The sequence below is a fragment of the Hyla sarda genome, chromosome 2 (assembly GCF_029499605.1).
Source record: "Hyla sarda isolate aHylSar1 chromosome 2, aHylSar1.hap1, whole genome shotgun sequence".
Lineage (NCBI taxonomy): Eukaryota > Metazoa > Chordata > Amphibia > Anura > Hylidae > Hyla > Hyla sarda.
Window position 1 is genome coordinate 242,857,872 of NC_079190.1, and position 15,004 is coordinate 242,872,875.

At 35.6% G+C, this 15,004-nt stretch overlaps 1 protein-coding gene across 4 annotated transcripts in view; it reads left to right on the forward strand.

Moving 5' to 3' along the window:
* The window catches only part of SRRM3 (serine/arginine repetitive matrix 3), a 462,774-nt gene that overhangs the window by 431,502 nt on the left and 16,268 nt on the right, over positions 1 to 15,004 (forward strand). The gene's annotated exons all lie outside the window — the stretch shown is intronic.

A 15,004-nucleotide genomic window follows, 5' to 3' on the forward strand; every position in this document is an offset into this window, starting at 1 on the left:
ACTTAACACTGTTCAGTTGATTTTAGTTGCCATAGTGTTTAAGTTATCACTGGGACTTTTCACAGTTTAGCAGGCAGAGCACCATGAATTTTATGTGGCTGTGTCTGGTACTGTGTCTGTGTCTTCCTTCAGCTCAGTCTCATTTCAGTGGATAGGACTGAGCTACAAATGTAGCATTCCAGTGTGAAAACTTCAATTCTACCTACAGTACACAGCTCTACCCAGTTTGCTTAAAGCAGTGCACAAAATGTTAGGTCGGCACTTGGATCGTGTGGGAGCCAGGGATAAAGTATCCAATATGTGTAGAAAGAGATCCCGGCACACCGAAGTTGGATGCAAGTAATTTTCTTTTTATTAAAGCATAAAGTAACGCAGCACGCGTTCCGGCCACTACATCCTTTTTCAACTGCATGCAGTTGAAAAAGGCTGTTGTGGCCGGAACGCGTGCTGCGTTACTTTATGCTTTAATAAAAAGAAAATTACTTGCATCCAACTTCGGTGTGCCGGGATCTCTTTCTACACATGCTTAAAGCAGTGCACTGAACATACCTGGCATTGCATGTGGTACCAGGCAAAACTAAACCAAAATGTATAAAGTCGTGTATGGTACCAAAAAAAAAGCCTCAGGCACAATCATAACAGTTCTTATAGCCAGCTGATTGTTAGCGGTGCTCGGAGTCGAACCCTCACAATCTTTACTAAGGATGGGATATCTATAATAAAGTCACAGAAAACCCTTTGAAGCAGCAGAATTAGAGTTGTTTAAGTAGAGTTCATATAGCACAGGTAGCAAATAATGCAATACATGTAGTGCAGGAAATGAGAAAAACAATACATGTAGCACACATAGAGAGCAGCACAGTACATGTACAGGAAGAACACAGTGCAGTATGTATAATTTAGGTAGATGAAGAACCGAACATTTAAGAACCTTAAGATAAAACTCTATGCATTTAGTACATGTAGATAATGGTACAGTTCATGTAGCACAGAGATATAGTACAGATAGGGGCAGTACAGTGCATGTAGACTATAGTCCAGTCCATGTAATGCAAGTAGGAAGCACTGCTGAACAGGTAGCACTGTAAATGTTTTTGAAAGGCACTACTAGAAAGAAAGTCAGTACACCTTATTGGTGAAACCCCCACTGGTCCTCATATTTTTCTCCAATATGATGTGTGCCAGTCATCTAAAAATTGTGGCAGTAATTGGTTGACTCCTCCAGCCAGACATCAGTATAGCAGAACAACACTGTCCTTGATTTTCTAAAGTAGAATTGTACAATTAATTACAACGTGAATCATTTTTATAGGACAACTATTTTTGTATTACTAATCTAAATTACACAGCAAAAAATATTGGTCAGAGTGTGCCCATATTTTAGATATGTTTATATATCGGTATACTTTAAATTTAAAAAACAAGAACATTACTGCCATCTTGGACTGGAATATATAGAGGTTTTTTCCTTGTTTATTGTATAAATAATTTACATCTTAATTACGTTGTATAAATAGCGTTATAACTATTTACCTACCATTAACAAAACTGCATATTACGCTCATATTACTGCCTCGCAAAAATGTTTTAAGTTGATTTCTTAGCAATGACACTAGATAATAAATAAACACATTATGGGTTGGGTGATTTGTGTGGCTCTATGCTTAAAGTTTTAAGCCTAATGTCAGACAGCATTAAAAAATGTAATAAACCACTACAAATAAGCTAAAACATATACCGTACATATATACACCACAATAAGTATTCTTCCTTATTTTGTTTTAGTATTTATAATTTGAATTTAATACTCTTATTTTAATAGCACATTATCATAAAGATAATAACACAGTAACAATAAATGATTATATATAAAAAAAAAAAAAAAGTAAAGTAAGTTACTAAACTTAAAACGACAATGTATTCAGAAATTAAACTGAATTTATACTTCAGAAGCTGGTTCCTGTTTAAACTAATTGTTTCTTAAGAACATTTTTGGGGTCGGGTGGGGTAGTTTGTGTTTATTTGTTTAAGTTTCTGCTCTTGAATAATTTTAATCGCTTTTGTTTTCCTTAAAGTTATTTGTGCATATTTCTAATTTAATGTTTATCAGCATATTGCACTGTGGATACTCCAAAAAAATTTAAGTACCAAAGCTATCTTTCAAATGGCAGCTCTTAAATGGGCACACTTAAAGGGGCACTCCAGAGGAAATAATCTTTTTCAAATCAACTGGTGCCAAAAAAACTAACAGATTGGTAAATTACTTCTATTTAAAATTCATAACCCTTCCATTACTTATCAGCTGCTGTATTCTCCACAGGAAGTTGTGTAGTTTTTTCCAGTGTTACCACCTTGCTCTCTGCTGCCACCTCTGTCCATGTCAGGAACTGTTCAGAGTAGAAGCAAATCCCCATAGCAAACCTCTCCTGCTCTGGACAGTTCCTGACACAGACAGAGGTGGCAGCAGAGAGCACTGTGGTCAGGCTGGAAAGAACCACACAACTTGGAGCATACCAATTGATGACACCAATTGATTAAAAAATATGTTTATTCTGCTTTAAGCTTCAAATCCACATTATAAAAATGTTAGATCTAATGTGCATTGATTGAAACCTAATTTTAATTTCATTAGCTAAGGCTTCAGGAAATAAGTACAAGGATGGATCATAGTGGACTTCCACATGTCATGTCTCTTATTTCACTTGAATATAATATGGTGACATAGGTGTCTGGAAGCCATTTGTCTCTCTCTCTCTCGATCAGAATAAAAAAAAATATTCATGCTTTTCCCAGTGTACATTTTTTATAGAGATGTCACAGGAGATGTCTACTGAGAAAGTTAAAGTTTATCCCTCCGTTCTTAACTCATCTTCCGCTGATCTCCTGGTGCGCTAATATTGCTCTCCTTTCTTCTGGGCCCCAGTCCTCTTCTGCATTCTGGAGCCCGACATGACAGACTGCGCTGAGCTTATGAGCTTATGAGTCCTGGGCTCAGCCTTCTTCCTGGTGTCCTGACCCGTTACAAGACACTGAAGTTCAGCGTACCACCGGCCGAGGCCGGACATCGCTGCAGCTGGCAACATGTCAGGCTCCAATATGCGGAAGAGGACTGGGGCCCAGATGACGGGAGAACAATATCAGAGCATTGGGAGAGCAGTGGAAGGTGAGTTTAATTTTATTTTTTTTCAGCCTGGGCAGAATGGAGAAATAAATTTAAAAAAAATCTGTGGAGTACCCTTTTAATGGTTAAAGGGGTATTCCGGCTTTATACATCTTATCCTTTGGATAGGGGATAAGATGTATGAACGCAGGGGTCCCACCACTGGTAACCCCCACGATCTCGGTGCAGCCCCTGGCCATGGCCACGCCCCCTGGTGACGTCACACTACGCCCCTCCATTCATGTCTATGGGAGGGGGCATGATGGCATGAATGCAACAGGGGTGGTGTGACGTCCCCCAGCAGGGACCCCTGTGATCATACATCTTATTCCCTATCCTTTGGATAGGGGATAAGATGCACAAAGTCGGAATACCCCTTTAACTCTGATGTGTGGCCAGTTTTAGACAACCATATCTATTCAATCGCACTTATCGGAAGATGCACATTTCCTTCCCCTTCTGATCATCTTGTCTCTATTCAGAGTTGAAATAGATAGTTGATGTCATAAAAACAGCAATGGTTATTTTGGTGCATTTGCAAATGATTCCAAATTTTTCTTTCATTGTCTAACTTGTACTACAGAAATGATTGGTTGAATGTTATTTATTCCTTTAATAAAGATAGAGCATGGGGACATAGGGACATCCTACAGGCCACCTGTTCTCTCAGAACACTAAGAAGGTTTTTTCATATAGAACTTGTGGAAGTTTACTTACAATGTTACATTTAAAACTGTGGATCCAAACAAATTTGTGTTCTTAAAAATGACGTTCTAATTGTTGGATAACATATTACCAGTTCATACAATGTTAAATCTAATAACTGAATGTTATGTCTTCCATAGAGTACTTATTTAAGTATTTATATAAAAAGTGGCTGAAATTGCATTTAAAGTAGCAAAAATCCCAAATAATGTAGATAATGTTAATGTTTTTGATTTTTATTATGGGGTATAGTTGTTATGATAGTTTTGGTATACGTTCATGCTTGTAACTTGAAAATTTAGAACAAAAAGTATAACTTAGTAGAATAAGATTATGACAATGTTACAACAACCTTTTTGTCTTTTTCTAAATCATTGTTTTTTATAACTTCTTTTATTTTCTGTTTCTCTATTTTTATTTTACACTTTTCTAATTCACACCTTCTCTTCTGGTATACAAAAACGATGTATCTTTACAGTTTCACACATTTAGCTTTTTTTTCTCTTCTGCCTACCCACTAACTTGTTAGTTATGCTTAGCTGTCCTGTTTACCAACACTTAATGGGTAGAGTCCCACAGTACATTTTTGTCACTTTAAGAAATTAGGTCCTACATCTATAAAACTGCATGCTTTCGTAGGGTATGTAGACAAGTATAACTTACATTAATTTATTTCAATTTTTTTAATCTCATCTGTGTTTTTCTTTAGCCTCTCATTTGAAAAGCGGTAATACTTTGACTTTATTTTAGGGAGCAGTGGTCTCATTAGTGTATTTTCACTCATTTCTTCATTTTCTTTCCCATAACAGAAGTGCAATTTTCCTTTTTTTTTCCTGTGATGTTTTAGAGTTTTGTTTTTGTGTGTCTGTCATTGTGGGCATTTTAGTAGTTATGGAGATTTTTTTTCTTAAAACTATACATATTTCTATTTTTGTAGCTAATTTAAAAGGGAAGATAACTGATTATTTTAGATAACTGATTCCTCAATAGTCCTTTAGATGAAGATGGATGAACTGTTTTATGAATTTGTGATTTGAGGTACACATTTTCAACATAAGTAGTGAATAAAAAAAAATAGAAAATTAACTAATGATTTACTTTTTAGCAAGTTTTAAGACAGACCCTAAATTAAGTCTAATCTAAAAATAGGCAAGCTACATGGATAATATAAAGTGTATCAGAGATGATAATCTAAACTGTACCAGTTTGCACTAAAAACTGGCTTACATGACTTGCACCACATTTTCAATGCTTTTTCAATAGCTATTCACTATACATGACAAGGGGTTTATGGTTAACCAGAACATGGATGTGGCTTCACTGAATGGGGCGTAGAATGAATGCCCCTAAAATGTGCCACTATTTAGGAACACATTTTTGGCAAGTAGTAAGCCAACTAATAGATGGTTCAAACTTAGACTAGACAGTCTGAAGATGTGCCAGATTTTCAAACAGCCTGTCACCTTTTCATAAACCATACAATTTATTAAAAAAAAGAAAATTTAAAATTTGATAGATATTTCAGAATTTTAACACAGAAATTTAAAAAAACAAACACTATCACCTTAAATTTTTAGCATTTTATGATAGCTCTAATTTGGTATTTCATTAAGTTAGGTATTTCATTAAGTTTAAAAAAAAATGCACTCTTGGAGGTACACAGATTTAATAGTCTAAATGATAGTTTGCAATGAATTATTGTAATATGTCAGAATAGGGGGGAATCATTCAGCACATTTTATCATGTATTAAATATATTAACAAGGAACACTATCCATTCCACGGGTAGCATTTGTCAGGCAATAATAGACATTTCATATATTTTTATAGAAAATATACTGAACTATAATGCATATATATATATATATATATATATATATATATATATATATACTGCATATGTTAGTATTATTGCAACTTTTACAGAAAAATCTCTGTAATTACAGTATGTTTAATAACAAAGCCTAGATACAGTATGTACAGGGAAATGTATACAGTAAGATTCCTTTAACCCTGCATTAAGAGAACCTGACAGCTGCTGCATTATTAAATATTCTGTCATCATAATAACATTATTGGAAATTATATTTAACTAAACAAAATCTCAAAAGACAACCCAGAATAAAAATTTGACAACACAATAAGCCACTATCACTGTGTATTATATTCAGACGAAGTCGAAGAGGTTGTCTGACATTACAAAAAAAGCTTTTTTTTTTTTTTTTTTTCTGACACAGTCCATGGAAAAGAGTGTTTCTATAAGGAAAAAAAGGTTAATTTTTAAAAGATTTCAGACAAACCCTGTGCTCTACCATAGGTTTTGCAAGACAGTGCTGGAGTAAAGAAATTTCCCGATTTGACATTTTATTAGCATATAAAGCTTTAAAGCAGCACTAGGTCTTTTCAACACAAGGGACTAGTTGACTTCCCTTTTAAATAGAAATTCAAGTTTCCATTTCATACTGGTTGGCTTCCACTTCTGCTACTTTCTTTCTCACTTTTCTTGACTTTCCTCTGAAGGCCTCCAGATTGGTGGGGGGGCCTTGAGTTGTTACATATTTGTTTTGCTGGTGACACTGCATGCACATAATGTTTAATGAAACAAAAAAAAGTCATACCTGTTTCTTTTCACCTCCTCTTCCCTCCCTTAAAATGGTGTTTAAATTGAATACCAAATTTAAAAATGGTGTAGTACATTAGCTGATATATTTGATTGGAACAAGAAAACTAATTCTAGTGAAGGGATGTGAAACACATTACTAAAAGAGTCATTGTCTTTTTCCTCCATTCTGCACTCCAAATGTGGAGATTATTCTTTTCTGTTATTGTTCCATTCCTGTCTCTGACAATTAAAGAAGGTAGGTATTTGTCTACCTCTGCACGTTCACATCTGAAGATGAGCCTGTTGAAGCACAATAGCTTATTTTAATGTTAATGTTTTATTTCATTCAGTTATTTTCCATTATTTCAGTTCAGTATTCAGTGTGTAATAAGTTGAAACCTTTCAGTAAATGAAACCTAGTTATGTATGTAGAGTAACCACATTGTGTGTTCTAGGATATTGGTATGATGCTTTAGCCATAAACTATATACTGTCTTTTTTCTTACAAGGATGTAATATCATATTCAGGTTGACTGTATCTTGAAAAACTACCAAAGCTTTCAAAGTCAGTGCTTATATCTCCCCTACTGTGGATGATCAAAAATCCAGCAGGTCACCATGTTTTGTTTCAAAACCTGACATGGTACCAATGGTTTTATGAACAGTAGGAGTGCATATAGCCCTGCATTTATATACCTTATTTTTCATGTTTTCTTTTTGTTGTTGATAAAAATATCTAAGAATATATAAACAGACAGAAACAGTGGCGCAATGGTTTTCTTAGATATTGGATGGGCGATATATATATATATATATATATATATATATATATATACACAGTCATGGCCGTAAATGTTGGCACCCCAGAAATTATTCAAGAAAATTAAGTATTTCTCACAGAAAAGGATTGCAGTAACACATGTTTTGCTATACACATGTTTATTCGCTTTGTGTGTATTGGAACTAAACCAAAAAAGGGAGGAAAAAAAGCAAATTGCACATAATATCACACCAAACTCCAAAAATGGTCTGGACAAAATTATTGGCACCCTTAACTTAATGTTTGGTTGCACACCCTTTGAAAAAAATAACTGAAATCAGTCGCTTCCTATAACCATCAATAAGCTTCTTACACCTCTCAGCCGAAATGTTGGACCACTCTTCCTTTGCAAACTGCTCCAGGTCTCTTTTATTGGAAGGGCCCCTTTTCCCAACAGCAATTTTAAGATCTCTCCACAGATGTTCAATGGGATTTAGATCTGGACTCATTGCTGGCCACTTCAGAACTCTCCAGCACTTTGTTGCCATCCATTTCTGGGTGCTTTTTGATGTATGCTTGGGGTCATTGTCCTACTGGGAGACCCAAGATCTTGGACGCAAACCCTGCTTTCTGACACTGGGCTGTACAATGCGACCCCAAATCCATTGGTAATCCTCAGATTTCATGATGCCTTGCACACCCAGTGCCAGAGGCAGCAAAACAACCCCAAAACAAATGTCTCTGTGTCAGCAGTGGGGTCCTCCCAAGTCTCCTGCCATAGCATTTAATTTAATTTAAATGCCGATGCATAGTTCACGCTGATACTGATGCTCCCTGAGCCTGCAGGACAGCTTGAATATCTTTGGAACTTGTTTGGGGCTGCTTATCCACCATCCGAACTATCCTGCGTTGACACCTTTCATCAATTTTTCTCTTCCGTCCACGCCCAGGGAGATTAGCTACAGTGCCATGGGTTGCAAACTTCTTGATAATGTTGCGCACTGTAGACAAAGGCAAATCTAGATCTCTGGAGATGGACTTGTAACCGTATTTTTTCACAATTTTGGTTCTCAAGTTCTCAGACGGTTCTCTTCTCCTCTTTCTGTTGTCCATGCTTAGTGTGGCACACACAGACACACAATGCAAAGACTAAGTTAACCTCTCTCCTTTTTATCTGCTTTCAGGTGTGATTTTTATATTGCCCACACCTGTTACTTGCCCCACGTGAGTGTCAAGGAGCATCACGTGCTTGAAACAGTTTGGTGTGACATTATGTCCAATTAGCATTTTTTCCTCCCTTTTGGTTTATTTCCAATACACACAAAGGGAATAAACATGTGTATAGCAAAACATGTGTTACTGCAATCCTTTTCTGTGAGAAATACTTCATTTTCTGGAAAAATTTCAGGGGTGCCAACATTTACGGCCATGACTGTATATATATATATATATATATATATATATATATATATATAGATAGATATTTTATATATAAATAATGTTTCTCTAATTTATGATATAAAACAATTATATAAAAAATAGTTTTCTTCTATTGGATGCATAGCTTTGTGCAAAATGGAACCATTTTCTGCTTCATAGTTTTTACCTGCAATCCCTTAATAGGAATTATAAATTGAAACAATTACAATAAATTGCATAGGCACCACTGGGAAACCAAGTTCCGTTGACTTGCAGATCTGCAACCAAAGTGAATTGGTAATGCACAGGAGCTAAAATATAACCCAGGCCTTAGTTGCTTAGTTGTCACACTTTTGATGTAGCCAGAGAATCAACCACAGAACATGAAGGTGTGTCAGAACTGTCTTTCTTTAATACTAGATAGTCAGAGCTCAGCTTTTGTTTCTAAAACTGCTAATTTCTAAAAAGTAAAAGCTACCATCTGGTTAGTATGGGCAACAAGGACAGTTTTTTGTTACAAAGTTTTGGTACAATTCTTTCTCCAGTTGAGTAGCTACACTAAAAGTAGGCAGTGCTGACTCTTAAACACCTGGTTCAGACTATCTTACAACAATTTATGCCAGTAGTGCTATACCCTTTGCTCATGTAGTGCCAGTGAAGACAATGTCAACAATAATCTCAGTCCTTATTGCCACTGGGGCTTACAATCTATCTTCCCTTACTCAAACACATGCACACACACTAGGGCTAATCTCCTAAGGAGCCTAGTATGTTTTTGGCATGTAGGAATAACATCCAAACATGGGAAGAATATATAAAAGCTCTATGCTTTGTTGGATTTGATCCCAGGATCCAAAGTGCTGCCAGGCAACGGTGCTAATGTTAATGTTTATCTTTCATCATGTAGCTCTTTTAGACTTTAATGTTAAAGCTTAGGAATGCATTTTTTAGATTAAAGTAATTACACTGTAACTCGAATATACTTACAGAAATGATTGAGGACTTAGCATACTGATGGGCACTTTGATTGGTGTGAAGGTAGAAACATCTTAAGTCCCAGCTTCCTTAAAAATTGAAGAACTTGAAGAATCTACCAAGCTTCAACGGCTTCACTGATTTTTTTTTTTAGTATACTTCATTAGTATTGAAGAGTAGGTTCATATTTAGGGAATACTCACACGTAGCAGATTTGTTGCAAACATGTCAGTGACTGTTCCATTTATCTAATTGGAGCTAACTGAAATCCATGTACGTTGTACACATTTTTAATTGCAAAACAATTCTACAACAAATCTGCTCAGAAATGAATATCTGACATCTTAAATGGAAATACAGCATTAGAAACTTTTTTTTTTAAATGACTACTTAAAGGATACCATCTTTTAAAAACATGCATTGTTTTATTACATTACTTTTATTAGTGGTAAAATGTTATATTAGCTCTCCCTATTGCTATTGAGCTCCTGAGAGCCCCTGGTACATTGCCATTTCTCATTCATCTTACAGGGGGCGGGGCCAAAGCTGTACTATATACAAATCGTACATACACAGTTACTTCCTCCTTTATTTTTCTAGCCAATCATAGCACAGTAAAACACATACTTCTCTCTGATATGTCATGACATAGTGCTGGTGAAGCTTGCTCTGTGGTGGGCTTATTATTTACATAGTACACCACTGTTAATGGCATCAATAATAGAGGGCATGGATGGAGAATTTGATGCATTTGATTTTTCATAGTGTTGTGCAAGCATACCTGAAAGAAACAGTAGGACAGCAGTAAGAGTGTTACCCTAATCACTGAACTGGCTTATACTGTGATGGGGGTCGATTTATACGGTACTCTTCCATAGATTTCATGTGGAGGGGGGGGGGGTTACTGATAGTTACATAATTTATAAGGTTGAAAAAAAGACCAACAAGTTCAACCTATATCCTTATTGTCTCCATGCTGAGTTGATCTAGAGGAAGACAAAATACCCTTATGAGACTTATGCTAGTTGTTCCTTACTAGGGGAAAAATTCCTTTCTCCAATTATGGCAATAAGAATAAATCTCTTGATCAATGTTCTGTTCCTATAAATCTAGTATCCATAACCTGTAATATTATTACCCTCCAGAAATGTATCTAGGCCCCTTTTGAATTATTTTATTGAGTTCATCATGACCACTTCCTCTGGCAGAGAGTTCCACAGTCTCACTGCTCTTACAATAAATAACCCCGATCCCTACTCGTGTAGAAACCTTCTTTCCTCTAGATGTAGAGAATGCTCCCTTGTTACAAATACAGTCCTGAGTATAAATAGGTCATGAGAGAGATCTCTGCACTGCCCCCTGATAAACATAGTTATTAGATCGCTCCTAAGCCATCTTTTTTCTTAATTAAATGACCCTATTTTTGATAATACTTCTGGGTACTCTATTTACTTTCTGTCCATCAACACATTGCAAAGAGGACTAAACACCAATAAAACAGCAAGGAAAGGGTTACGCCAAGCAATTGGCTGCTGCTAAGGAGAGGAAAGACTCGATTTACCTCGTATGAACAGTGCAGATCCTCTGAACACTCTCAGATGCAGATACACAGTATTTTTCTCTCTTCCATTGACCAATTAAGGGTTCATGCTTATTCTGAAATTACAGCTCTGTGCAACTTTGAAGATGTACAGAACTATAATATGGTATGCAATGTAAATTCATATGAAGGCATATAGAGGTTTTTTTTTTTGTCCAGATTACATGACATGCTGCATTGGACACTGTATTGCAGAAGTATGCTTCTATAATATGGTGCTATAAATAGGTGACATACAATTGCTCACATAGTATGAGCAAATATTCTCATATGGTGCCTTCATACAAGATTTATAAAACCTGGTATAGTTATTATTACAGCCAGTTGCTGTACAGCAGGATAATTTACATAATACAGATGCTGAGCTGTGATAATATTCCTATTGCCTGGTGAATCTACTGTCGCTGCTATTTACTTACCTGTAGGCTTTAAAAGGACACAGGCTACATGCTGTCATAAAAAATGCTGTAGCTCGTGTGCTGAAATTATATTCCCTATATTATTATAGTAGTGCTTTTGCTTGTAAGGAAAGGGATTCTGAAACATAGTTTTAAGATTTTTCTTTGTATGTAGTTGTCTTTTGTTCATGTAGAATGAACCTGAAATGTAATTGACAATAGAAAAGAGTATGCGTTTATGTGTGTGTTTATAACAAGTTTTAAAGAATTCCCTGAAAGGGTTGTCTGGTTTATGAGACTTGTTTTCAGATACTTTATTGCAGGGAATTTGGAGGATAAAATATCTAGCTACAGCACAGTTTTTGCTGCTAACAATGTGTCTTACTTACTAGGTTTATTCATTATGAGAACTTTGTGTGTGTGTGGGGGGGGGGGGGGGGGGCATAAATAAAAACTATAAATACAGATGCTGTCTGGTTTTGCCCAACCAATCACAGCTCAATTTTCATTTTGCCAGAACTTGTACCAGAAATTAATCATAAGCTGTGATTGGTTTCTATGGCCAATATTTAGACAGTTTTTGTTTTCATAGTTTTTATCTATTGCCCATAATGCTTCAGTTCTCCTGCAGCAACACTTTGTGTCCCCACAAATGATTGATGAGCATCTCAGTAAGCTTAGCAATAGGGAAACTCAAGATAAATTAGACTACTTCTTTTAAAGGGGTTCTCCGGTGCCTACACATCTTTTCCCCTATCCAAAGGATAGGGGATAAGATGCCTGATCGCGGGAGTCCCCTATCCACAGTATTGGGGATAACTAGGTTATCAGGGGGGGGTCTGACCAATGGTACCCTGGCGCTCTCAGTGAGGAGTGCGTGTCATCTACTGGTAGATGGCACGCGCTCCATTCATTCCATAGGAATGAATGGAGCACGTGCCGGCTGCAGCACGCACTCCTCACTGAGCACCAGGTTTCGTCCCAGTGATTGCAGGAGGCCCTCCCTGGGTGAGCAGCTACTAGGGGATTAAGGGATAAGTTATTTTTCACCTGAGATCTCCTTTAAGCATGAAAAAATAAAGGTCAGTTTTCCAATTTAGTGGCAGATTATTATTATTTTTTTTTTTGTAGTTTAAAAATAGAAATATTCCTGTAACTTGCTAATTCTGTTGAATATTGAATGTCAGGAAGTATAGCAATTTTATTGTAAAGTCATAAACATAGAGTAGCATCTATAATATAATTGAGATTATTCCATACATAGTTGCAACACAGTAAACAAAGACACTGTAGAATATAAAGCATTTTGAGAGCATAGGATCGCACATGGGCATCAATGATCAGGGATATTTGTACCTTTAAGGAAACATAACACAAATATAATGTAAAATGTCTTACAAAACATTAAAATATTACAAGTAAAAAAGCTTAGACAATGTTAATAAAAACACTTCACAAAATTGTGCTCTGTATTGGGCACAATGGGGTGATTTTGAGGAAATTTATGTAAACCCCACTAGTGTATGACCGCTATCCAGCTCAGAGTTACATTTCGCTCGTGGGTAGGTGACTCAGTTCTCTTAAAAATTAGTAGAGCTAGTAGGTACCTGTTTGTAACTAATCTTATCTTATATTTAGTCTTGCCAATAATAGAATGAAACAGAAATATTGTTGATATTTTATCATGGTAGAGAAAATTTTTGCGTCATTGTTGGCGTTGAATGTGTTAGCATTTGTACACTTTCTGTAGTGTTTTACTTAAATGAACACAAGAATATTTAAAATTCATATGGATATGCAGGATTAATCTGCCTTTGGCATATTGGAACTTTTCTTTGGTTCACAGGGTAGATAAGTAAGCCGTCATCAAAGGACATTAATTTAACCCCTTAGGAACTTTACCATTTTAGGCCTTTAGAACCAAGTTTTTTTGTATTTACATTTTTTACTTGATCTTCTCTGTTTATGTAGTCCACAGGATTTTTTTTTTGCAAAAAATTTTTTTATTCTCATGGACACTATTTTTGGTAACATATATATTATGGGTTAACTTGTTTTGGGGTAGTAATGGTAAAAGAAATAGCAATTCCATAATTATTGTTTTGTGTGTTATACAGTAAAATATAGATAATATGTTCATTTTATTCTATAGGCTGATAGTACTGATATATGGCTTTATAAGTTTCAGTTTATTTACTGAATAAAAGGGTAAAAAATTTATTCATGTGTCACAATGTTCTCAGTTGATATAGCCATTTGCGGGGGCTATTTTTTTAGTTTTGTTAGTTTTTGCAGGAAGGTTCATAGTTTTTATTAAATTTTGGGGTACATATAATTAATTTATTTAATAAATATAATTAATATTTGTATAGTAGAAATAGTAAGAAAATGGCAATTATGCTCTAATTTTTTCCTTCTTTTTCACACTTTACATGATGTACTTTTAATTAATGTTATGTATTGTATAGTTGTATGGGAGACATAAGAGAAATAAGACAAAATAGGGCCTTGTGCTCTAACCCTAACTCTAGGAGTTAGGATTATTCCTGTCCCCACCCTGTACAAGCTTACAGTCTAAAGGGAGAAATGTATAATGTAGCAGATTTATGTGATAGCTTAATCATTGTTGGATAGTGATTGTAGAGAATATGATAGTTTATAAGCTTGTCTGAAGCTGTGCTTTTTAGCTCCTTTCACCGGTTTGAATAGCAAGAGACTACCTATAGTCCGGTGTAGCATTGAGCTCTTTGGTGTCAAGAGCCTCCAATGTGCAATATACTATTTTTACATGTGTGTTTTTAGTCAAAATGATTCTCTTATTTCCCTCACCCATAACACTGGGGTTCCCGTAATGTCGACAACAGGGACCCTAGTCTCCCATTACAGATAACCTATTACAGTGTTTGGTTCCCCTCTTCTGTACATAGGTGATTACTTTGCCAGATGGGAAAAACCCTTTTATATTAGTCAAATATGATCATTTCAATATCAACTGAGTCTAAATCTTAGCTATCCCCTTAATGCCAACCCCAGTGTGTCAATGAGTGGGACCTATAGTTTCGTAAATGTAGCTTCTACTCCCCTTTTCATGTACACCCTTTTCTCTTAGTTCAGTAATCAATTTATTTTTATAAAAAAAAAAAAAAACTGAAATTATGGAGCATGTTCATGTAACCAATGTTGCTCTATTAAGTTTTATACTATTTAAGCATTTGGACCCCTATTGTTTCCAGTGCACTTCATACTTGTCAAAGACAGTACCACAAATTTGAAAAGTCAAAAGTCCAACCCCCCCCTTTGCATGCTGTACAAATATTAGGAAAAAATCACAGTTTAAAGAGCAAAAGAGAACTTTATAACCTGCAGAAGTCATGTATACAGAAGA